The 26,429-nt window shown below is 38.2% G+C and overlaps 1 protein-coding gene and 1 long non-coding RNA gene across 6 annotated transcripts in view; one reads left to right on the top strand and one right to left on the bottom strand.

The window, feature by feature from the left end:
* Nucleotides 1-26,429, bottom strand: part of PRKCE (protein kinase C epsilon) — a 295,529-nt gene that overhangs the window by 236,528 nt on the left and 32,572 nt on the right. The window lies entirely within an intron of this gene.
* Nucleotides 233-17,780, top strand: LOC137853852 (uncharacterized). 4 transcript variants are annotated; one of them, XR_011094773.1, is made up of 5 exons: nt 233-404; nt 532-725; nt 9,592-9,715; nt 9,886-10,039; nt 12,163-17,780. It is a non-coding gene; the product is annotated as an uncharacterized lncRNA (long non-coding RNA). The 4 variants fall into 4 exon arrangements; XR_011094771.1 differs by having other exon boundaries at nt 12,176-17,780; XR_011094772.1 differs by having other exon boundaries at nt 7,833-9,715; nt 9,886-17,780.

Below are 26,429 nucleotides of genomic sequence, written 5' to 3' on the forward strand. Positions count from 1 at the left end.
TTCTGAAAAATAGCTGTTTGCCCTTCTGCAATGGTTTTAAACACATTACTTTACACGTTTACATGACAAGTAAACAGTGAAATGAGTAGGACTGTTAAAAAATGAAAAACTGAATTCTTCTCCATATATTATGCAGACTCTGCAAATTGGGTGTAAGTGTGAGGTTGACAACAGGGTGGGGGGCAGAGTGAGGAAGTCTGCAACCACAAACTTAGCAAGGCTGAGTGTTCACTGTGTGTAGCAGTAGTAGAAAAAATAAGAAAGGAGATTTCTGCTTTTGTCAGTAGGCAGGTTCAGATTGTTAAAAGAATATGAAATCACAAAACAGTTTCTCCCAGCTTAGCTTGAGCAGCACCTCTCTTTTTAAACAGACTTCTGTTGGGTGTGTTCTCTCCTAAAAACAGGCAAGTGATCATTAAGCATAAAATCAATTCAATCTCAAAGACCATATGAAGACCCTCCCCTCCTTCAAAGACATGCTCAAACAGTGCAAATCTTCTATTTGAAACTGTATCTTTGATCCTCCTCCAGGCTAGCAGTGCTGTGAGACAGCTGCAGAAGAGGAACACCTGGAAAAATACCTGCAGAAAGGAGAATGTGTCACTGAAGGCAGAGTATCTGTCAGACCACATCACCTCCAGCTCACTCTGTGCAGCGCTCTCGCAGAGCCAGCATGCAGATCTGTGCTGAAATCTGTAGGACCATAGCTGGCAACAGTTCTGCAGGTAAGCAAGCCCCTTTACCCAGGTAAGTGAAGGTGAGAATGCCTTTGCACTGAAACTTCATCTTTTGTTAGCAATTCTAATCACTTGTAATTATATTTTATGTATGGTGTATTTGTTGCTTAGTTTTCAAAATTGCCTTTCAGCCTACTTGGATCTCTCTATTTTTGGTCCTTTGGGAGAAGAAATATTTCTGCTTTCTAATTTACCACTCCTGTATGTAAACTATCATACTCATTCACAACAAGGTCTATGGCTTTTACCATTATGGTTAGAGCTAACCTTCTTTTCAGCAAAGTAGGCAAATAGTTCAAATGAATCTTGACTTACAGTTACTTCTGCTTAGGCAGTATAGAAAATTATTCAGATGACTCCAACCAAACTAACTTGGTATTGCAATTAATTCAGCATCTTGGTATGGGCATTTGGATGTATTATTAAGAATTTCAGATACTCGGTATGTTTTCTGCAAGATAGCCTTTCTAAAGAAAGAAGCAGCTGGAAGGCGATGCTTTAAAGGGGCTATGGGCACAAAAATGCTTTTTCACTTAGTTGGCTCCATCTGTTTGACAAGTTATGAACAGATGCTCCATATCCATCCAAATGCATTTTACCAGTGACCAGAAAAGTCAATTTTTCAGCAGACAAAACATCAGCATCCACAAGTGGAGACCAACCACTTTCAGAACCGTTCCCCTTTGAACTGGAACAGTTTGTACAGAAACAGATGTAATGTACAACAGGCAGAAATATGGGCCATTAAAATAAATGGATGTTATTTTTCTTTAATCTGAAGAAGGAGTTAGAAAGAAAAGTACACAGAAGTGAGAAAGAAACAGAAAAGAATCAGAAAGCACCTTCAGGAGAAAAGGGGCCAAGCCATTTGCTGCTGAGCTGCACAGCAGAATGGGGTTGTGCCCACCAGCTGCCCTCGCTTTGTGGCCCAGCTTTTGGGCTTAACTTTCCTCACTTTGCATCTGTGTTAAACAGTCCCTGTCAGGTACTCTCTCTCTACTCCTAAAACCAAATGAAGAAAGGAGAACGATGGTGTCAAATTGATTATAAATTCAGAGTGCGTGTCTCCGTCAACACCTCCACCTTACGTGCCTTTTCTTAAAGCAAAAATGAGCCCTCGCTTCTCTCTATTTCCCCTGCAAACAACTCTACAGTTAAGCAATTTCTTTTCCAAACCACGTGCACACCCATAGAAAAAAGAAATCTGTCGGTTCACCAGCCTTCTTCTGAACTGGAGGCCCTCTCTTTTGACAAAATCCTACAATCTTTGTGAAGTTTATGTGTGCCTGAGTTCTTAACTTGGGTAAAGTGTACTTGTGTGGCTCAGCTCTCTTGGCCACACAGCACACAGGCTGCTCAACCCGCTCTGGCTGGAGAGCAGGGCTGGAGGCAGCCATGCCACCACCATCCAGGTGCTCCAGGCCTGCTCTGCACCCATAGACACCAGCTTCACACCAACACGGTGAGCTGGCTCTCTGTGTGAAGCATGGCCAGCACAGCTGAGAGGTCCCAGAGGAAGGTGACGGTGGCCACTGCATCCCTGCCTGACCACCTCACATGAAATGCCCATGTCAGATGGCCCCAGGCTGTGTGGCCCCTTTGGGTGAGCTGCCTGTGCCCCCGGACCTTACACACCAAGCATTCCTGAACTGTATCCTCACAGCTGTCCAGATTCATGTCATCTAATGGTGATGGGTACTACTCCGAAGAGATCACAATGATAAAAATCTTGTGTCTCAATGCTCTGGGCTGGATGAGGTGCAAACTTCCCATCATATGGAGTCACAGTGGTGTCATGACAGTCTGACACCAGAGAGCCACCCTACGTTAACCACTCCATTAGATGCCAGGTGTTAACAACTACCAAACATTTAGACTCCAAAGACAGGTAAGTCCTATTTTCAGGATCCAAACAACCTGAGCTCATGGGTATTAAACAACAGCAATGATTTTTTATCATTATTATGCTCTAACAGTGAAAAAATAATGCTGTTAAATCCAGTGAGATTATAACTACGGTCTCTTGCCTGGAATTCCTGCTATGACAAAGAAACCCTGCATGTGTCTCAGAGACACTACAAAATACTGTTCAAGGTTAAGAAAACAAAGGTATAGTGAAACAAAGACAGCAGCAATTTAAGAAAGATATCCCTTAGACCTCAAAAAGTTAGGAAAGTGGTCGAAAAAATTGCTGAAGTCCAATTCAGTAGATGCTGCCTTTTCCAGCACTGAATCAGATCCTCCACAAAGAGGACCCATACACAAGGAGGCAGCCCTCAGAGAGGGAAGATTTATGAGAGCAGCCTCTCAGAGCCATCATGATCCTGGCAGGAACAGGCAGGGAATGCTGCAGTCATGACTCAGGCTGCAAAGGTGCTGCTTCGTTGTGTTGAAAGAGGCTCGAGTCCCAGCTGCACAGCATCACCAGGCAGAGTATTATGAAGTGTCTTCATGTTTATTGTTCAGCCCCACCTTGCAGCATTACCTTTTATTTGGAAAAAATGGATTATCAGGAGAACCCATTCTCTGATGGGTTTTTTAGAAATTTCAGAGGGGAAGAGGAGAGACCAAAGATGGTCATAGAGCAGGTATGGATTAGGCAAACTCCTAATACTTCCCAATGTTAGTAGAACAGAAAATCCTCCTGTTGAAGTAAAGCAGGATTTGAAGGGACACATGGACAGAATGAGACGTATCTGGCTTAACAGAGGGCAATCCTTGGACTTCAAATGAAATTTTATTTAGTCACTCTTACAGTGTTAATATCTTTCAATGCAAATTTCAGTTTGGAGATTTTCCCAGTTCTGTCTCTGTGAGCGATGAGCCAAATTATTCACATTTTCAGGCTACTGCAGTAACTGGAATCCTACAGACTATCAAACCATGCAATTATTCATGATACCTGTTGCTCTAGCCCTATGTGGCCTGGACCAGTGTCCAAACTCAGAGCTAAAGAGGCAGTCTGTCACTCACTCCCAGTACCACTTGAAACTGAAAAAAAATTTTTTTTTAAAACTTAACTTCTATTCTGTTGTATTTTGAAAGCCAAAAAGAAAGTGAGTTAAAAAAAAAAAAAAGGCAATGTTAAAGCTATGACCAGTAGAGATGGAACTTTGATCAGTGGTTTGCAACAGCTTTCTGTGGTTATTGCATGTGTAGCCACAGCAGACCTATCACCGGCTGAGGTTTCTAGTGGTCAAAGGCAAAATACAACAAACTACAAGAGTTTTCACATGGGGGCTGCACATAAAATTACTGGCGCTTGGTAGCAGCCACGTGAAAGTTTAGGTTCTTTAATAAAACGTTTGCCATTAAACTGAAATAGCATTCAGTCAAGCTGCAAAACTCATATCTTATTTGTTATATTTTTAAAATATTTTATTATAAAGCTTGTGAAGCTTCAGAAATACAACGTTAGTTTGTTTATCTTGCATACCCAGTTGCAGTATTCACAATGCTGATACTGTAAGGTTCATAGAGAATTAAATTATAGAATTAAAATGTGGTTCCTTCAGACTCCAGCAAACCCAGCATATTGTGTAATATTTATATTATCCTATTATCATATCTTATTTGATATGGGGAAAAACATTCAGATTAAGTTTTAGTCCACACAGCAGTATGGAGCAGCACCAGATAAATAATTTAATAATACCTGATTCACAAAAGTCAGACTGATTAATAGTTTTTACCTGATTTCTTAGTTACCTGCCTCTTTTTCCCCTCTTCTTCTGCTCACTATTTTACACTCTGAAAAGTGAGGTATGCGTCCTTTCTGAAAGGTAAAAGCTGTCTTCTGCCCACAACCAAGTGTGTTGAGTACTTCAAGACAGCCAGAAGGCTGAAAATCACAAAGGGCACAAATCAGTATATTCAAAAACACTTTGGTATCATTCTTTTTTCTGAACCAGCTTACTGGTAATTGACGTAACCGGAAACTAAGAAATCTGCTGATAAGGAATTTAGTCAAATTTGCTTAAAAAAAAAAAAAAAAAAAAATCTGAGTTCTTGCTGTAACACAGCTGTCAGTCATGGATTTTTATGTCCAATTTCCAAGGCTCTCTGCATAAACTCTGGAGCCTGCACTCTCCAGAGGTTAGGCAGTATATAGAGCACGATGAGACCTCTCAGCTTGGCTTGAAGTTTTTAATTCTGAGATTCAAACTCATTTAATGAAGATGAAATACACATCAAATCTTTTAATAAGCCTTCAGAACATACAACATGATCACAGCCTGCAAAGCTGGTTGGTCAGTGACCTAGCTAAGCAACGGACAAATTTGATGTTGATTTAATTCTGCAAACACCACCCGCAATAATTTGACATGGAAAGATTTACAGCCTTGAAAAAGTCATTAGAAAGGCTGCTCTGCAGTCGGTAAAGACTGAAGGCTCCACCGACACTGAGGTTTCAGTAAGGGGTGAATTCCCACCCAACTGGATGGCAGCTTTAGAGTTATGTTGGCCTATTTCTGTGTAAGCAGAGCACCCGAGTTAACTCCAACCACATCAATGTAGTTCTACTGATAAAGAGCAGGCCCTAAAATTTCCTATAAAGCAACTGCTTCCAGGTAATACCAGAGATGTTGCAGCAAAATTTACATAGCAGTTACTTAGCATCATGCATTAAGCAGACCAGTAGTGTATTTCATAACACATCCAATCTGTTGCTGTAACAACTGTTTTTATGAAGTAAGAAATCTTTTTATGAACAATCTTAACCTTAGTGGAAAAAGGTTAATTTCCTCTTAACACTAGGCTCTTTGCAATGGATTTATATCAGTTAGCTTCTTACTTCATGTTTGCTCCATGCAGAGGAATGGGGTGGGGGGAGTTTTTCCTTTTCTATTAAATAAAAAATATGCAGAGGGAGGTTGAATATCACACATCTGGCACAGTGCAGGAAAAGAAATGCAACATGACTGTGGTAAAAACAAAGGATAATACAGAGGTGTAAGAGATGTTTCATGGAAAAGGCACATTAAAAGTCTGAATGGTCTTCTTGAGTACTCTTTGAATCACAGTTTTGAGTATCAATATGGGTGAAATTAAAAGGGGGTTCATTTGAAGCATGAAGAGGCTTTATACATGTACTGGTTCATTGGCTCTTTTACAGAAAAATCTAATCATATACTTGAATATAAAAATAATACCCCAATTGGACTGATTATTTTGTTTCTACAGAACATCCAACATTACAACAGTTATCAAAATCATTATGAGACAGAAACACTTCAAGGGATACAGATTGTCTTCCTTGTGACTATGGCAACATATGCTGTAGGGTAGTATTCACACAGTCTTCTTTAGGCATCTAAATTTGGGTGTCTATGCTATAAACCTAGTTTCCTTGTGAAACTGGTTTAGAAATGCAGACCTCTACTTTGATTTCTTCTGCAAAAGTACCTTTTAACTGACTACCTTCACAAGAAACATATTTTCCTAGTTAAGCTCCTAAACTCAGCTACGCAATAAAGTATGAATACCCTTTCCTGACTGATTTTGCTTTGTCTGGCATTCCTATTTGATTCAGTTATTGCACTTATTTTACTCCCTGTAATTGATTATCAAGGTATACATAGCAGAAACACAAGCCTTTAAAGTTTTAGGAAGATCCACTCTAGTCATTTCAACATTCTTATCCAAATTAACAGTACTGTGCACATCAGTTCATCTCTCCTCACTTTGACAGCCCACCCAACAATATGTTGAGTGCCCTAAACCCCTACTGTAGTCAATTCTGCAACAAGCAAAATTGCTGTGGACATGCTCCTGCTACTGCTGTAAACACTGCTAATGGCAGTAACCCCTTTTCTCTTTGCTAACAATCCTATTTGGCTAACTTCTTCGTTAAAAGCCTATGGTAAGAATCCTTAAATGCCTAACTATGAACTGACTTTCATGAATGAATATGTTCACTATAAAGATTTTTCTGAGACCTGGAACACCTCCATCTGCCACCAGCTCCCAACCCACTCTGCCATCTAGCATTACAGGAGTGCAGGGACTGCTCCTTCTCATATTCTTTCCCTTCTTGCTCTTAACCACCATAAAGACAATGAGGAACTGAGAGCAGCTGTTAATAAGAACAAATATTCTTTATCCCAGTAATTACTGCTGCCTTCTTTCAACAGCAGCATAACAAGACCAGGGAATACCCACACCCCCACCTTTCTCCACCTCTATCACTGAAGCTGGTCCTCCTGTAGTCAGCGCTGTTCACAAAGGATCAAACTGTTTTTGGGAACTGGAAGAAAATAATACTCAAGATCACAGAACTTTGCTGAACATACCTCTTCCTGCAGTCCTAATTTTTTTTGTTTGAATCTTTCTCCTTGGCAACAGAGATAGGGTTGCAGATGGTGAACACACTTGATAACACATCTTTCATCATTCACGTTTAACCAGCATATTGCCACGTCTTTAAGAGTCAAGAGATACATTACTTTCCTAATGTCAGTAACAATGTTTGCCATTCATTTTATTCAGAAGCAATTGCAACTGATGAAGAAGATACAGAAACCTACAGATAAGGCTTACATGAAAGGCCTTATCTTTTAGTCAAGGCCCAAGTTCCTTTGATGGTATAATAGAATATTTTTTGGTAATCTGCACTTTAGTTCCATCAACCCAAAGGATAAAGTATAAGCCTCGTTCTTTTACCTGAGACTAGCAATAATAAAGGTCATGCAGAACAAAGCTTGTATATTTTTACAGGAATGCTCAATGCTTGGACTATCCTCTTCTGCTTCCCTGTCACAAAGGTTAATGCCCCTCATTAATCTATATACGCATTTATGTGTGTTCATCATCATGGTACCTGAACATAGTATTAAATCAAAAACATAAATAGTGCAGCTTCCTGTGGTGTAGCTAACCCATGCCTGACTTGGTGAGAAAAGCCACTGAGTTAAAGCCATGTTCCGCTTATGTCTACGAGCTATTTTGCTCAGCTACGTTTGTTATTTTACTGTCTGCATTACAGCATTCCCTGTGCAAACTTGCTTAGTGTCATACAACCTCACATCGTACATCAACTTGTAGGTTCCACCTCACCTCATAAAGTTCTCATTTTCACATCAAATTTTGCAACAGAGTGCTACAAACATACCACATCCCAGCCTGAGTTTCTCTCATTCAGAGACTCCTGCACAAAAGGAGGATTTGGTGCATCGCACGTGCAAGGTATGCAATCACACCTACCTTTCTATTTTCACTCTCTACAGAGTGTCAGCTTCCCAGCTTCTCCCCTTCCTTTGCTTTCTACTGCAGTGCCAAAGCCTACACAATATCAAGGGGAAAGAGACCATTTTTCCACTCACCAACACCAGTTTTTCTCGGAATATTCAAACATTTACCACAGAAGGAAATCATCATGCAGAAAGTGAACTTCCTCTGTAAGCCATCTGATCTGATCCAGTTTCACTGAGACTGTTGATATTACAAATCTCATAACAAGTCAAAACTACAATACAAATCCTCTTTGCTCTAGGGATGAAACTTGCATAAACAGTATTACAGATGTCACATGAATTTGAAAATGTCCCTAGAGGAAACTAAGACCCAGTTTCCAGAATTTGTCTTAATTTTTTTTTCCCCTCTGTACTGTTCAGGGTATCATTTAAATTTATCTACCATAATGAAAACATTCAAAACTACATCTTTTCCATGACAGAAAAACACAGTTCTAGCATATCAACAGTGGAATAGACCTAACAGGGACTTTGTTCAGAGGTAACTGTTTACATAACAATCTTGGTTACTTAAAAGATTTAGGAATCTGCTAAAGGATGACAGCTGCAAATACTGAAGAAGGTCCTGAAGCAGGGATTTTTATCGATCTGCAATACAAAGGCATAAATTAACGAAAGCACTCTGCCAACTGGCCTTGAAGCCATTACACTAATAAACACAACAATGATAATTTGTTTCTTCCATTCAATGTATCTGTACTACTTTATGTTTCCAAGTGTTATATTGTATAATTATCAAGATGTTTAAAGTTTTATTGCTAGAACATAAACTCCTGAAGTTAGCTGACATTTATTCTCATTTTATGGACACCAGTTCCTGTTTTCCCTATCTGATTCTTTTTATGATCTGACCAGCTATAGGAAATATATATATATTTTTTGACTCTTCTTCAATCCATGTTTTTTTTTGTTTGTCATTCCTACTCTGTCTCACTTTTCCATGAATCATTGCAGTGAAATTATACAACTGGCTAACCTACTTGTCATAATGCTACAACTTTTCCAATGCAAACTAGGAGCTAAAAGAGTGACAAAGCAATGGAAAGAGAAAATGAGTCTTAGACAAATTAAGAGATTAAAATTCATGCTAAGTTTTGTGTATTTTGATGATTACATAACTTTATTTGCAAGTAACACTTAAAAATACCAAAAGCCTATCCATGATTCATGGAGACAGAGCAGTAAAAGGACTAATGCCACTTATTTCGACAAGAGCAAAAGAAAAAGAGTGGGCCAACAGTTATAGAGAGGCTTGGCTTTAACGCATGTCCATTCCAAACTGTCTTTTTTTAACCTAGAAACTCAACTCCTTGTCTTTTGTATGTAGAATGTGTACTTGCTTCTCAAAATACTCTGATAAATCAGACTTGAAATCTATTGGTAATATCTGCTCTTCACAGCCAATGTTGCTTTCCAGAGAGAAGCGGATGGGAAAGAGCACCAGGGTCAGGAATACCTGATGCAAGTGGTTCAGCTAATATGTCAACATCTATAGCCTATCTACTTCTTGCTGAACCCAGGACTGCTCTTTGGTAAAAATGTAGGAGAGGAGTTTCAGCAGGGAATACCTGCATGTGTCTTATACACCTTCTTATTTTCAGGATGATATGGTGTACCAGTCAGCACTACTCCAGGCTACATTCATGTCTCACTGCTTCCCAGGTACACAGAATGCAAGCACGTCATCTTTTCCAGGAAAACATAATTCAGAGAAGAATGTCATAGGTAATTCTAGCTTACTCACAGATATACTAACTCCATGCTCAGGGGTGATGTATTTACACACATTTTACCAAGAGGTCTAGCATGTGGGGATTCATAATCTGTACTGAATTATCACATAAATGTTTGATCTGTCTCTATTTCCTTAACAAACTTGGCTTGCTCTTTTTCAGCCTTCAAAATTACCAAGTACTACGATACCATGGTGATGGGAAAAAACAGACACCGAAAAAGACAGATTCTGTTCTTTTTAACTGAAATGCAAATTCCTTGTTTCACACAGGAAATTTTAGTTAGAATGACCACACAGACAAAATCTTCCCAAAGGTGAGTTTTGTGAATGAACAGTTGACTTAATGCAAAGCTGAGCTTTGTCCGTATATGTAGAGTCTAAGCGAAGAATGACACGCTAGAAAAAGAGAAAATTATATGTAAAAACAACATTAACTGGGATCAGATTATACTAACATATACAAAAGAACAAAGAAATATGGAGTGGTTGGAAAATTATGGTTGCATAACTGTTATGGACTGTATTCAGTGAATCATGTCTTTCTACAAAACAGTTGGAGGTCAAGCCTATTGGTAACTTGCATGAGCATGTTATAAGACTGGCAAAGCACAGAACATGCAATTCCTGCAACATTTGTCTTTAAAGTGACAGAGCTATAAATGTAAGAACGAAAATCACCATGCAGAAAAATCAAGTGTAGTTAGTGGGAAAAATTTCAGAGATCAATTAAGCATTGCTTAATGTGTGGTTCTACTTCAAATGCTTGGGCTCCAGACAGTTACATGGAAATTTCAGCTTTCAGTTTCACACAGTTTCAGTTGTGTGTGTATATATATTTTTTTTTCTAAGTTTCTAGCCTTCAAGCCCCTACCAGCAAGTCCAAAACTTGAAAATATGAAAGACAGAAGTCTTAAAAACTAGAAGACAAATAAAAATTCTCAGTTATTTGAAATTTCCAATTTTAAAAATGTTCTTTGCAGTCTTGACTTGCAATTGGAGAGCCGAGACTAGCAGTAAGTAGCACTAGCAGTAACACCGGCAGAAATCAACACAATGTAAATCAGCATAAGCAAGACTTTTAAAAAGAGTGTCATCCTTTGTGACACAATATTCAACTAGCAACCATATATATATGATCTGCAACAGATATAAAAGCCAAACCTTATTCTTTACTTATCACTTGAGCAAACAGGAAGCTGGAGCAAGCAAAATCAGACAAGCAAGGCATGAGGGGAAAAAAATCGTCTCTGCAAATTACTGAAAGTTGAGAGCTGCAGGAGCCCCTGGTACCATTATCCTTCTTTGTATGGAAAACTTTCTTTTTAGAATAATTCAAATTCAGTGTCATTGCTACCCTCTAACACAAAATCTCACACAATGTTTTGCATACCAGCTCAAGATCTCCATAAATAGCACGATGCAAAAAAGAACAGAGCCATCTCGTACCCTGTAGGTGGCAAATGATTAGAAACTTAAATATATTGCAAGTCATGTCTAATATTGGTTTACACCCAACATAGCTCCACAGCTGTCAGCATACAAACCACTAAGTTCGTACCTCTGTTTCTGCAACCCTAACTGTGTCAAGCAGCATCTGCTAACAAGTTTAGTCTCCTTAAGAAGGATTTAAAATATTTTATCACATAAATTGAACATTTTATCATGTGGATTTCAGAGTAATAGTCCTTTTGATTTGCACACAGCTTGAAAACATGTCAGACATTTCTTTCAATATCTCTTGCCAGCAAGCTATGGAAAATAGATTTTATTTCAGGCATTCTGGATTGTTATTGACAACAGAATGGTTTTTCTGCCTGCTATATGAGTTTCCAGGATCCCAGATTTATCCCTCAATCTCCACACTTCTTGTTCCCTAGCAGCTTGTGTAACTTACCAGTGATACATTCCTCAGCATGGGCTGTCAGTTCTGTACCCATCTGCAGTGACGTTTTTAAGTCACTAACAAGATGACCTAATCAGCATCTGTTCTTGCTGTGCCCATGTGGTACCATGGCTTTTTTTTTTTCACTTACCATAATTTTTTTCACAAGTAAAGTAATATTAAGAAATTCTAAAGTAACAGGTAAAAAATGTTTTTACATAAGCAACCTTCTAAAATCATTTCAGTGACTTGTAAATTATTGACACATCACATCACACCTGACTACAAAAAGAAACAAACAAAAACAACAACAACAAAAAACAGGATAAGAGCTTGTTTTACTTCTGATTCCTTATTTTCATCCTTTCATTTTTAGGAGAGGCTCTGCTGTATAGTATGCTACTACGTGTGATTTTCCTAAAAATTTAGGAGCAAATCTGAACATATTCTCGCCTCTAGCTCATCTGGATTCTGAGTCAAAATTAGTGTCCCATTACTTGGAATTTACAGGATTCATTTTTGTTTCCATAAAGCTTCAGATAATCTTTGACATAGGTTTTATTTCCAGGAAAAACTGTGCAAGCTGAAGGTAGAAAGCAAAGGAAAGAATGTTTCCAAGAAGCCATGAAGACGGTGACATGAAAGATATAGGAGGAACGAATTCAGAACAACACAAGAAAACTCAGATGATGGTATGACAACACATGCGCAGAAGGCAAATCTTACATAGTATTTACAAGGGTCCACTGGAATCAACTGTCATTGAAAAGGTATAGAAAAAGAAAGCAGACCAAAGCCTGCATCAAGGAAGGGGCAGGAAAAGGTATACTGCAATGCACATCCCTGTAGGCATGGCTAGCCTTTGAAAAGTACAGCATGATCTCCCCTGCGTCACTGTGGCCCACTAGCTGGTATCCAAGGGGAGGAAGGGGAAGAAAACAACCCACCAACCACCTGTCCCCTTTGAAGCATCTGGTGCCAATATTTGTAAGAGAGAGCCTTAATTTTAAACCCCCAAACATACAGACAGATTGTCTTTTTACTCTCACCCACCCTTAGAAAACTGCCTCTGTCATTGTTCGGATCTTTGGGAGCTAACTAACAGCCACTCAGGTCAGAATCAATATGTATTTTTCCTTTTCTTAGCCCTGGAGGGGGTACATACAATACTACACCATTAGTGCACACACCAGTGTGTGCCAACTATCTTGGTTGAGCCACGCAAAGCTTAGCCTCCTCACACAATGGTTAGTTAGTGCATTATATACAAGAGCGAGAGGTAAAAAGTTACAGTTGAGTAAACACAGCACCTTTACCTCATTAAGCACTAAATGCAAGACCATACTCCATAACCTCAGTACTGTAATCATATATTTCTATAACCAGCAGAGCACAGCAATCAGCTCCAATCCATGCAATGCAGTTGTATGGTGATATATTTGCATTGAATGTCATGTTCCAAATTGGAACTGGCAAGCATCTTAGCCTCACACAACAATGCCATATGGAGTTACATCTGATATTGCTTGAGCAGAACTCCCTTCCTATCCAGAATACATCAAACGGTGCCACAGATACTCTATGGCATTTAAATAGTAATAATGCGGATGTGAGGGCTAAATTAAAAATGTGTTGCATATTAGAATCAACTTGTGCACTAAGATTAAAAAAAAAAAAAAAAAGGATTCACTGGCTTTTGGCAGCAGAACTTACAGATACGTAAAAAAAATTTACGTAATTACCTATAAGTCAACTTTCATAGTGGAACAATTATAGGACTAAAGGCCCTTCAGAGTTATTAGCACAGCGAGAAGAGGTCAACCAGCAACAAAGATTTTGTCGCAAGCAGATAAAAGAGGAGCTGTGCACCAGAAGTTGCACATCAAGTAAAACTGACAGCAGGGCTGTGCTTTCTGTCAGAAATGGCAGCTCCATTTCAAACACTGTTTTATACTGTACTGATGTAAATTTTGTGCTTGTGCAGGTCAGGTTGATGTTTTCCACTTGCACGAAGACCAGCCAAGATGCATGTGCTCCCTCACCAATGTGCTTCAGCTCCAATCAGCTAGGGTCACCCACAGGGAAAGAAAAGTGTCTCAGATCTCTGATTTTACTATTTCTACGGAATTAGTAGTTTATACAGTTATAGTGTCCTGTGACTTTGATCAAAATTCAACCATTTTATCTCAAGAAAATTCAGATTATCAGTTATAACCTATTGCAATAGCTTTTCTTTTTTCTAGCACCAGACCCCTTGCCCAACACATGCCATAAACTAAGGTTTGATGAGACATCAGACAGTACCGTTCATTGCAGCTCACAGCAGAATTTCAGAGATGTTGTGCCACTGGAGTCCTGTTAGCAATTGACAAGGTTGCTGTTATCTCCTGGGCTCCTGGGAAGTCTGTTTTCAGTGGAGCTCAGGTCTAGAAACCTGGACAACAGAACCAAAAGGCACACAGTCCTCCCGTAAAAATGATACCATTACTTTCATGAAGAAACTCATTAAAAAAAAAAAAAAAAAAGGTTTTCTCCCAGAATCATTTAACTATTGTTTTTTTCAAAACCTTTTTTATTTCACATGTTTTAGTTTTGGTACGTGGCACAATAAATATTTCAAGAAACCTACAGTGACTAAGCATTTGATGGGTCAAATACCAGAGGTTTTTCTTCAGTTCACACAGATTCACTAATGACTCCCCTGGGAATGCAGGTTGATTGAAGACAACAGGATTCCTAAAATAGTTTACTTTTTCCTGGAGCACACTGCTAACTTATATTTGCAACCTGCTTTCTGAAGGTCAGCACACTTCCAAGATGTCCTCTTCCACCAGTACAGAAACAGGTCTTACTCAGCCCTCAACACAATGTGACCACTTGCCTTATTCTCTACCTACTCTACAGTACCACTGGCCTTCCAGAAGAACAAACCAAACCTGATTCCACAACATGTTTACAGAGATCCCAAGTTATGTATTTACAAGACAGCTTTCCAAAGCTCCAAATGAAAAAAAAAAGAAAGAAAGAAAAAAAAAAAAGTTACTCTTACTCTTCAAGTTATTTTGGTTATTTTGTAACTGTTATTAATACTATAGCTTCAGCTATTCAAACCATTCAGAGCATCTAGAAAACAGGAATATTATATTTTACATAGCACAGCATGCCCATACCTGCCAAGTGCTGAGTTCCTTCAGTGGAGCACAGAATTGACTGCTCACAGGGACCAAATGACCAAGACAACCCAGCCTAGGCAGGGATTCAACAAAATGACCAAACTACAACAGCCTGTTACTTTTTCACTGACTTTAGCCACACCATCAAAGCTCCCAAGTATTTGGATAGCTTCTGAGCAGAAGCCCAGGGACAGCAGTCAATCTAGATAAGACGGGTTTTCATCATGCTGCTCATTAACGCAGAGATTGATGTAGACACCCCTTGAGGCAAGTCCACACAAAGATCAGCCTTAAATGTCAGAAATGCAGAACTCACCCTGCTCCTTTCCCATAAGCTCTGTTGCAACAGTTGGTTTCTGACAGCAACGTCCTGTTGCCCGTCATCAGGCTTGCGTTCTTCAGGGCAGCCAAGCCACCCAACTATGCACAGTACTGTATGGGGAGTACCTGAGGTGGAGGAGCCTCAGCTGCAGTTTATTCTTTCATGCTGGTCAGACTTCCATTTTGAAGATAGCGTGCCATTTGGATACCTCTAAATTTTTTTTTTTATTTTACTTGGGGACTCAAGAAATAAGTAGGAGATGGCAGTTCTCTCAACTGGCTTGTTGACAACTTCCTTTTAAAAGCTTTAATCATATGCACCCAGACAACAGAATAACAGTGCGATATTTAAAAAGGACCATCTAAGGGTGTTCTTTTCTCTCTGAATAGCAGCAGAAATACTTTCTCTGTATGAGGATAGCTCATTAGGCACTTTGGGTGTGTTGAAGATTTAAAAAGCTTTAGAACATTATTTGTGTTCTTGTGAACTTTCACAAGAAATATTTCACAAAAGAAATTATTCTAGGAACAGATAACTTCCTGCAAAGCAAAATAATGGAACAAAAGAATCTCCTGTTTCCATGGGAATGTGATCCAGGCATTAAAACAGAAGTGTGCCAAGCTCAAGATGCCAGTGTGTGAAGCTTGTCAAGTGATCATTTTCACATATTTAGGAACTAACTGTCTCATAAAATATGCATTAAATACAACTTGTCTGTCCATTAAATCCTTTTGACATTTGAGTGGTTATCATCGAACCATACCTTCTCGTACAAATTTTAACCTAACTTCACTTATGTGTAATATTTCTATGAAAGTCAATGCAATCCATCAGTCTCTCAGAGGTTCTACTTTAAAATAGCAAGTCTTTGCTTCTGAATTGCTTTGGACTAGACCTGGCATCTCTAATTTTACTGCCTGATGCAAAGATCAGATAGTTATATTCAAACCCGACCACATTATATTAAAGTATGTTTGTGTGCAACTACTGCTACTTGAAGAGACAAGATCTGTGCTTGCTGGTTATAAATAACCAGACATTCCCTAACCTTCAACTGGAGGTAGGTCAAAGCTACAGCACTCCAGTAATATGTATGAAGTGAGAAAAACAGAGCGAGGACTTAATGGTCAAATTCTACTTTGTAACCTGGTATATTAGAAGCAAGTAACAGCAAGTTTAATAGCATTATGTGCCATGTAAAACCCTATTATCCTCAGGCAAGTAGGGAAAGCTTTTGAAAAGCAGCTAATGGTTTTGGATGGCTCATATATTGCAAGCCTACAGGAGGAACCTGAAAGAGGCTCAATTTTCAGAATATAAATACTTAAAATGTCCTGAAAGATGTCCCAATTTGCCAGTCAAAATTTGGTCTACCAGTCACTAATTCTGTGGCTCAGCAGTGGAGAGGCTAGGTAATCACTAGCACTCTCGGTCTTATAAGGAATCACAGTCCAGGGATGACACCAGTAACTGATACTTTTCAGTGCAGTTCTCTTTTGTCTATCGTTAAAATATACAGTATCCAAAATCTAGAATTTTCCCAATACATGCAAATAGCAAAAAGTTAAGTCACATAAATTTCACAGACCACATACATTTTTCATCCATTGACCATCTTCATTCTTCTTTCAAATAATTCATCATGCACAGCAAGACATATAAACAAGGGGGAACAAAGTCAAATTGTTTGCAGTAATAATGAGCCAATTACATTTTAGCAGATTCAATTTATAAAAATATAAAGGTTTTAATTTTACATGAGCACGCGTAATAAAATTATCTTGGAATTTAAAAGTACTAATTTCACTTCTGTTATATTTCTCAACTCTAGGTGCTATACTACTAGTATATTGATCCATATTTGTAAACAAATTTTGAACAATGCTTAAGCAATTTATAAGTCCTATTTGCAAAAAGAAACAACTGGAGTGAATAGAACATATGTAGCTTTAAATGCTGAGCTCCCTTTGCAAATCAAGATGACTCTAGATTACTCTAAAATGATTCTAATTATTCCAAAATGACCTTATTGTCCTCTCAGCCTTGTTGCTGTCTGTAATATTTTGTAATGATTTTGTAATATTTTGTAATAATGTTACGGGTTTTTGTTTGTTTGTTTTATACTTTTTCCCAACTTCCTATCCTCTCATGGCTAGGCTGTTTGTACAACTGCTTGACCTAGAGGCTCAAACCAAGCTTGAGAGCTTCATTAGACCAAGTGTGTGTACAGAACTTGAAAACAGACAGAGGAAGCCATCCCTGTTTTAAACACAAAAACTAGAACCAGAAAACTATAAAATTAAATAGACAAGGTGCATTTGAGAATCTGGTCTGAAGTTATTTCCTGCTTTCATAAAAGATATCTCCAGAAATGGCAGAAATTAAACTCAAAATCGCAGATTTCCCAACCTATTGCCAGACATTTTTTTTTTATTTCTGTTATCGTGTACTGTTTTCACTTCTACATTAGTGAATAACTTTTTTCTTGGCAAAAACTCTTAGCATAATAATTGTATGGTGTGCTGCTTCTGAAGAGTGGAGGTATGAGGAAAGGACATCTGCTAAGACGGCAAACTCTTTACATCTTCCTCTACAACCTGCACATCCTTAAAGAGAGAAGACAATCTCAACCTTATTGAATATACTTGCCCAATTAAAAATGAATTGAAAAAAGAAAACTCACTGCATTGCATCTACTTAATTTATTCCTCTCTAACTAACCAGCATCTGTTCCTCTTTGTTCTGAGTTTACACGAACTAAAAAAGAAATACCAAAAACTGCATCAAACTATGAATGCTTTAGTATCAGCACCCACATCTACAACACTTTACTAAAAAAGATGGCCAAAGCCCTGGTTGCATTCCCAAATGAAAAACAAACCCATTTGAATATAGGATTCTCAACAAACAAAAGGTAGCTGCTAGTTGCTTATTAAGAAGATAATGACTAACAAGCAGGTAGGATTAAGCTGTGCAGAATCTGTGGTTCTATTTTTGGAAACTGCAGCCTCAGGCAGAATGCTGAGGTACTGTGAATTACATGAATTATGCTAACATGCTTCACAGTCGCTTACTAGGCATGCTTCCTATTATCTAGACAGGATAAGAGTCTAAAGAACATCTGTACAGACTGAATGAGAGCCAAGACCTCAGTGGATGATCCTGCTAACATCAACTTTTTTGTTGAAATTATCCGGACTAGACATGCTGTAAGAAAACTAACAATTTGGAGGCTGACTCTTCCCAAAAGAAATTATTTTAAAAGATAGTTTAGAAATGCCAAGTAAATAAACAAATGGCATTATGTTCACTTTTGGCAGGATGCAAAAGATAAATAATCTGATCATGTGGAAGAGGAGCCGACTTCCAGTATAAATACATATTCTAATCTCTTTGTGTTATAAAAAGAGAAAACGGATAGGATTTAGGTCATATCCTCAACACCACAGAGAACATTCAGAGATAGGCACCACATCTGAATTCCAACACAGCCTCCCTCCTACATGATTGTAAGTGGGACCACAGTTTCGTCACTTCACACTTCTTCTTGAATCACTGGGTACAACTGCTGATGCCATCATTAGCTCTCCCACTGCTGCTTTTTAATGTCAGAATTCAGATCATTGCTAATCACTGGGCACCTCTCATCAGACTGCTCAGAATACATCTTGTTACATCTCAAGAAAGGACGCAGAGTGGAAGTTGCAAATAGGACCCACAAAAATATTTCAGAAAATAGTAGGACTCATAAAAACTCTGGCAGTAGAGATGAAATCCAGTTTGGTGGGATGTAGAAGAATCCTTGGAAGAATCAGGAGAATGCTTAGACCCCAGAAAGCAAAAACACACATTGTTGTCAGCAAGGACAAGGAAAGCATCTGTCAACTCTACTATACTGGCTTACAAGAAAAATATAGGGGAAGAAAGGGCAAACAGAGGAAAAAAATCTTTCACCCAAAATAACCATCACATTATGCTGGGCAACAGACAAGTCTGGCAAATGAAGTTCATCAGATTCCCAGTGAATTGCCATCTCCATTTGCGTGTACAGAAAAATCACACTATTCTTTTCTTCTGTGATGGCTTCACAATGTAACTTATTCATATGAAAATGGTAGATGCCACGGATGCTTTTTTTTTTTTTTTTTTTATGTATCTTTTGCTCGTGGGAACTCCTCCAAAAACATAAGCAAGTTCCTCTGAGAAATTTTCTACCCTTAGCCAACATTGCAAATGACACAGTTGATCCAAGAATTGAATTTCTAATATTGTAAAACTAACTCTTCACTGAGCTGGATTTACAGCATATCCTTTACACCCAGAGGTGGAAGTTCAGGACAGAGAGCATTTTTGTAACATTTGGAACTGGGAATCATGTCCATAACATCTATATCCAATGCTTACATTAATACCCATCTGTTCAGATGGCGTGGTGCCTACTTTGAAGTCAGCAGAACCTGTGCTCTAGGGCACAGATGCCAAGAAGTTATACATGATTTTCACAGCAACTCTGTAAAGACCCTACATATACTGAAAGGGTTGTTAGGCACTGGAACAGGCTGCCCAGGGAGGTGGTGGAGTCACCATCCCTGGAAGTCTTCAAAAGACGTTCAGATGTAGAGCTTAGGGATATGGTTTAGTGGGGACTGTTAGTGTTAGGTTAGAGGTTGGACTCGATGATCTTGAGGTCTCTTCCAACCTAGAAATTCTGTGATTCTGTGATGTTGCAGAAAGGTTCTTTTCCCTCTTCATTAACATAGAGGCACTGCCATCGGAGAAGCTCGAATGAACTTTAAAACACTGAACAGTTTTCAAAAATGAGTGAAAAGTGACAGAACGACTTCATGGGGTTTCTGGCTGTCAATTATTGCAGCAGCTATAATAAAAAAGTAGTGTAAGGAGAAAATAATGACTACTGTCCCCTTCATTCTCATGTGGGCATAAGGGAGAGAGAAGTTGTAAAGGCAAAGATGAACGACTCAAAAACTTACAGGAAAAGATAATCTGAGCTGTGAACATATCCCAGATGGAGCTCTGAACATAACGAACTCAGTGGCTACGAGAAATGGGTATCGAAAATAAGAGGATTTCATGGGATCTTTTACATCTGATACCGTCTCTCAATCTGTTAAGATGCACGCTACATGGAAGAGCAAATGTACTTCAACAGTACAGGAGGGACATAACAGTGTAGGAGGGACTGGTTTTCAAGACAAATTTTCAACTTAAGTATATGAGAAATTCTTAGCAAAGTGAAATGGAAAGAAGACCATGGCCTCCACAGTACATGTTACTGGATCCAAACTAGAGGTAGCAGCAAAAAGTCAAGGATATGAGGAATACCAAATGCAGCGCCATGTGGCTCACAGGACAGACTGGCTGAGAAAGCTAAGGGAGGTTCTGGTTGGAAGCAAGGATCGGATCATGGCATCGCAATATTTGAATTCTGTAGCACACTGAAAAAAAAAAAAAAAGTAGTAAAATCTGTTAAATATTAAGGACGCGCTTCATGTAGGAAGTTTAACAGTGAACAGAAGAAAAACATTTCTGTTCCACATGAAATTCATAGGTCTTGTCAGATACGCACAACAACAGCATCTGTGTGGCATCCTGTGAAATCACTCTTTCTAAATGGCATTCTGCAGATGAAACACTATTTTTTGGCTACAGTCTTATGTAGTTTTGAACCAAACTTTATATCCACTCATATCTCCACATGCACAAAGCACTGACTAAAGCACCAACTGAATTACATGCCATGTGTGCGTCAAATTAAAAACAAAAACCAGAAAAACCCACCTGTAACTACTTCAAAAACAAAGTAAATATATTTTTCAGTTGTTTAAAAACAAACAAAACAGAACTATTGTAAGAGTAACTCAGAGAATATCTGCACATCCATAATTCAAAAATACTGCTTACCACAACGTATTACATTAGCTAATTCTTTTAGAATTTAGCATTTAAATTACACTTAACACAAATGATACACCAGATTTCCTTAAGGTTTCTGTCATCACACATTACTATGTGTTGAAGGGATACACCTTGCCACCCATGACAGCCAGGTCTGGCAGAAGAGTCCTTCCATCCAGTATGTCTGATTCTCCCTCTCCACAGTTCGACCTCTCTAGGGTTTTGGCCTAGATACGTACTTTTATGTCAGCAGCAATTTTTTTTTTTGTGTTGCATACTACCTTCCTACTAGGCCTGTCTGTACCTTGTCATTATTCTCCCTCTCCGCTACCACATCTCCGGCCTCATGTCTCACCTCAGCACGTCCTCCTTGGGCCTCTCCTCAAGAGCAGCACTTCCAGACTCTGCCACCTCCAGGATCACAGTCTCACAGCCGTTAATCATATTGGGGAGAAAAAGTGGGTCCCTCCATTAATGGGCAAGCATGCATAACTCAACTAACGCCTATCAATGGGAGCTGCAGGTGTGGAGTGACTTTGAAAACTGTGTCATGGTTCTCCAAAATGTAGAGGAAAATACAAAAGAAAGGACTTCAGGGTGCCTTCTAGTGAAGGGCATGATCACAGCAGCTCACTCTGCAGCCTAGCTGGATTCGAGAACAAAGGAGAGATGTACTGACATGTGGGGAACAGCGGAGACGAGACAGTATACCTTAAATTGGGATCACTCTGATCCTCTGCAGATAAAACACACAGTAGTCCTTTGCCCACTTGTTTGAGATAGCCAGTCTTACATCTAATAGAAAGTTCCAGAATAAAGTGTTTTCAGAAAGGTGGTAAAAAAGGAAAGAAAAGACAGAAATTTTGCAAAACCAACAACTATAAAGTGCCAAAGAGAGGTACCAGCGAAAGAAGGGAATCGTAGAGAGCTTAAGTGTCTTTTGTCACCGACAAAACAAATAAACAAACAAACAAACCTAACAACAAAGAAAAAGAATGCTTTTCAACCCTGGATGATACCATCTTAGAGCATATCCCTGCCAGTACAACCAGGGTTAATGACCTGACCCCAAAAAGAGCAGTTATTTTAACAGTTAGCACATAGATACGGTACACCTAAGAAGTCTGAATGACTCAAGCAGTACCACCATAATCTGGATATGTCATGTTGTTAACTGTGCCATTTCTCAAATCTTAGAAGGAAAAAAAAAATCAGAATCAAAAATATGTTTCAAAGATAAATAAAGATTGTTTTCCATCTTCCTGAGTGACGACCAGAAGCCCAGGGATGAGAGAGTCATGTAGCTAGGCAAGGTAGAAGCAAACAAAACCCTTCAATTCCACTGAGAGATACTAACACATCATATATGCAAGGATTCCTATCATAAACTTAATTTTCCATCTCTGTGAATTTTCCTGTCCCATCATGGACACTCTCGTCCAAAATTGTTACACTCTATTCCAGAAACAACCTTGTCACCACTATCTTGCCACCACTATCATGTCAAGAACACTGTTCTTGAACTTCTCTCCTTAAATGGCTGGAAGTTTCTTTCTAACTCCCCGTATTAATTTTACTCATGACTGCTACGTAATCATTTGTTTTTGTTCTAATACTATTTTCTTTCCTTGGTAATCAAAGTGGCCTAAGAGTTAAGATTATTTAAGGCATAATGAATGCAAGAATCGAAGGAAGTGCTGTGATTACCATATGTCTGCATTGCTCTTTAGAGTCCAGTCACTAGTATAGAACTGGTTTAACTGGCAGTGGGCCTTGGTGCAATTCAAAAAGAGCTTAAACTCATTACTTTGGATTCAGCAAAATATACTTTTGGATCCATAAAGACAGATATGATTGAAGTCCTCATCTTTGTACAGTAGAAAACTTCCAACTTTGGCCAGGATCTTACTCAGGAATTTGCCACTTAATCATGTCTTGTGTTCTCAAACTCCTATATTTATTCAGGTTATGTAAATTGGCCTACCCTATGAAACTTTTCAGATGACAGTAACAAGGATCAAAAATTTGCAAACATTGCTATTCTTGTTCCAGCATGACTTGAGAAGTTCTATTCAAGGCCTTTAATTTCTTCCAATGATGTTTAATGCCATTTTGTATGATTAATTATAGATAAAGAGCTTCTTACTGTATTCTAATGCTTAAAGCTATTTCAGCTAATTAATGAAGTACCCTATTCATCAAGACTTGAGAAAGAACTTAATTTTACAGATGTCTGACATTCAAAACCTACAATTCAGGACAGTCATTTAGCTTTCTTCATTTGAAGAAACTTGATTACTGAATACCTTAAGAAGTGAAAGCCAAGGGCAACTCATTCAGGATTGTTACATTTTTCAGTAGAATCCTGTAAAAAGTTTCAACGAGGCAGCTTAATCATCAAAGATACAGACTCATAGTGTCAGACTCTATCAGTATAGATCATACACATACTGCTTTGGCTGAAGTTTTCCTTTCTAAAATGTAAAATACATTATGAAAGTTTTCCGCATTACTTATTTAAATAATCTGTAGTAAAAAATGCTCTGACCCAAACTAAAAATGTTTTCATTCCAAGAAGGTATTTTGTGTTTGTTTGTTATTGTTTTGTTTTTTAATTTCCAAAGTAATATATATTAAAATATACAAATACAAAATAAAGTCTTATATACAATTTGAGTCTTATGTTCTGATCAAGACAAAAGTAATTGAATAATAATGATTCTAGCTTGCTCTCTTTCCCAAACAAAGTACTTCTGCTGCTCTGTACAATAGCTTTTGCATATTTTCCTTCCAGCTACAAGGCATAGTTTGGAGCACTACAGAGTTTAAAGCACACGTGTGTGAGATGGAAAATATCCAAAACATGTCATGGTCTAGCTAAGTGGTACCAAATGTGCCAAGAGGTTGAAAACCCTTTTGTTAATGTACTGAGATATTGTGTGCACCTGAAATTCTTTAAAGTGTGCAGAATCACCCTCCTAAAAGGAGATGGTCATTATCACTTGGTTTAAAATGTACTGTCTAGCTTGCCTTCTCATTATTAAGATCTCTCTCAGAAATATGCTTTCTGAATCTCTTTAGTTATCTCTTGAAATTGTCATAAACACCCCTTTAAAAGACACCACATATTAATTGAGCTGTTACTGAAATCCTCATAAGCTGCAACAGCAACTACTTTTATGGCACACAGAGGCATCCTATATATTGCTGTGTAGCCTTCCAATAAACACCTTATTTTCAAGAGTGTTCTACTAAAACCTAACCTTTCAGTGAAATAATTTTGCATGAGCAAAATTTGCCATAAGCTATTTACAGTATAACCACTATTGCATAATGTTATCTCTTCTTACATTCCAGTCAATATAAGCTTTTGAATTCTACACCACTGTACTGAATGTGCAGCATTGAAGCCAATGACAATTCTGTTACTCGACCTACAAACGTTTGATTTTGCACACATAAGTATGTGCAATATAATAATTGTATAGTAAGGTACACAAGTTAAAAAACAAACAAACAAACAAAAACACCAAAGAACATGTAATTTTCCCAAAAGTCCTTTCTGCAAATTGTTAATTGCTTATATATTATTACAGTTAGATGCCATTGCAATGAGACTGTAATTGAATTCCACACATTTTCATGATATTATTTACGTTATTCTCATACATAATTCAACAAGTCATCATAAGCAACACAAATACACAAATTTTAACTGAACTTGTGTATGACGTATATTGACATTACTCATAAAATATATTAACCAATACTTTCTCTTATACTATTAGCCAGTGGTAACAAATGCCTATTTGACATGCCAGGCTGCCTGTATAGATTGGTAGAGAAGTGCTTGAAATTTTTAAAAAACGATGAATAATTTAATCAAGTCACAGATTGTATCTGTTACATTGGTAGAAACCCAGCAAAGTGCTTCCAGGATTTGTATTGTAGGAAAAATACATTCCACACTAGAGTTTCTTTTTGGAGAGCGGCTGCTAAATGACTGTCATGGTTTATTAAGCCAAATTACATGAAGTATGTACCTGGACTCCAAATGAAACCAAACAACTCCACGTAGCTGACTAATATTTAACATGTTAAACGCAAATCCCTGTTTATTGTATCATTTTATCTGAAAAAAAAATATATCAAAAAGAACAAGCAGAATAACAATTAAGCTACTGCTTCATTCAATCCTCTTTGCTATCCAAAGTTTTCCAGAGAACACCAAAAGTATCCCAAAGTGCCAGAAAATATATGTCAAAATTACTTGACCCAGATACGTCTTTTGCTATCTACCTACTTCACACCTTCAGAAAGGAATTTCAAGCAGAAATTTGCTTACATTACCTTGCTTGCTATGTTAGTTTAAACCCGTTTTTAAAATGTGTGGTTAATATTTGGGTAGGTATCAAACATTGTAGTCAAGGGAGCTGCAATATTTAAATTTATAATAGTAAAGAAGGTACAAATTGTGAACTCTGGAGCTGTTACAGAATTACAAATGAGCGAGCTGCAGTTGTCTTGCTCTCTTTTCGTTATCAGCAAAAACAGGAACACCTTCAGTCTCACTTTGTGCTAACCATGCCACGAGACAGTTAGTGGTTTTAACCTCCCACAGTCAGCAAGCGCAACACTCTATGTGCACAGAATGTGTCTGGGAAACAAATACATAAAAAACTTTCAATGTAGAGGACTATTTTAGTAAAGTTACAACTGGAACTGGTTGCAATCTGCCGTGTTGATATAAACCCAAGGTCTCCACTGCAAGTAAGTCATTGTAAACACTCCGCTATTCCTTGGCACTGAGTTGTGGACTCCTACTCTGATTCCTTCGCACTACAGCTGACACCCTTCTCTTAAGATACTCAGTAAAGGTTTTTTTTTCAAATGAGTCAAGTCGAGCAAAACTCATTATTAATTGTAACTGTCATGTTTAATTTCTTGCAGGGTGTGTCCTGTTTCTCCCCTGAAGCCAGAAGGAATACTTTCAAAGGTCGGTTCTACTCAACGCAATTCAATGTGGAAAATGTTAAATATAACTAATTTATTCACAAGATAAATATACACACATTTATTCACCTAATGAATTATTGACACGGCCCTTCTGCTTTGAGAAGGCAATCTGGGAGGGAAACAAGAAGCTATCTGCTCAAAAAAAAGAGCCTATGAACCTGACTTATTAGCTCAGTGATGGTAAGAGTCCATGTTCCTGCAAATTAAACTACATTCAGCCACAGGTGTGCAGGCAAACCCCACAGCTACAAAACTCTCCTAGCTCTCAGTCAAGAACATCTAGATCCAGCTACATTTTTAAGAAGAAAAACTGCTATGTGAAATGACGGTAAGGGAGCCAAGCTATTCCAGTAAAATTTGAACTCAGGCACAAAGTAGAAAAACTCAACAGAACC

The sequence above is a fragment of the Anas acuta genome, chromosome 3 (assembly GCF_963932015.1).
Source record: "Anas acuta chromosome 3, bAnaAcu1.1, whole genome shotgun sequence".
NCBI classification, from domain to species: Eukaryota; Metazoa; Chordata; class Aves; order Anseriformes; family Anatidae; genus Anas; species Anas acuta.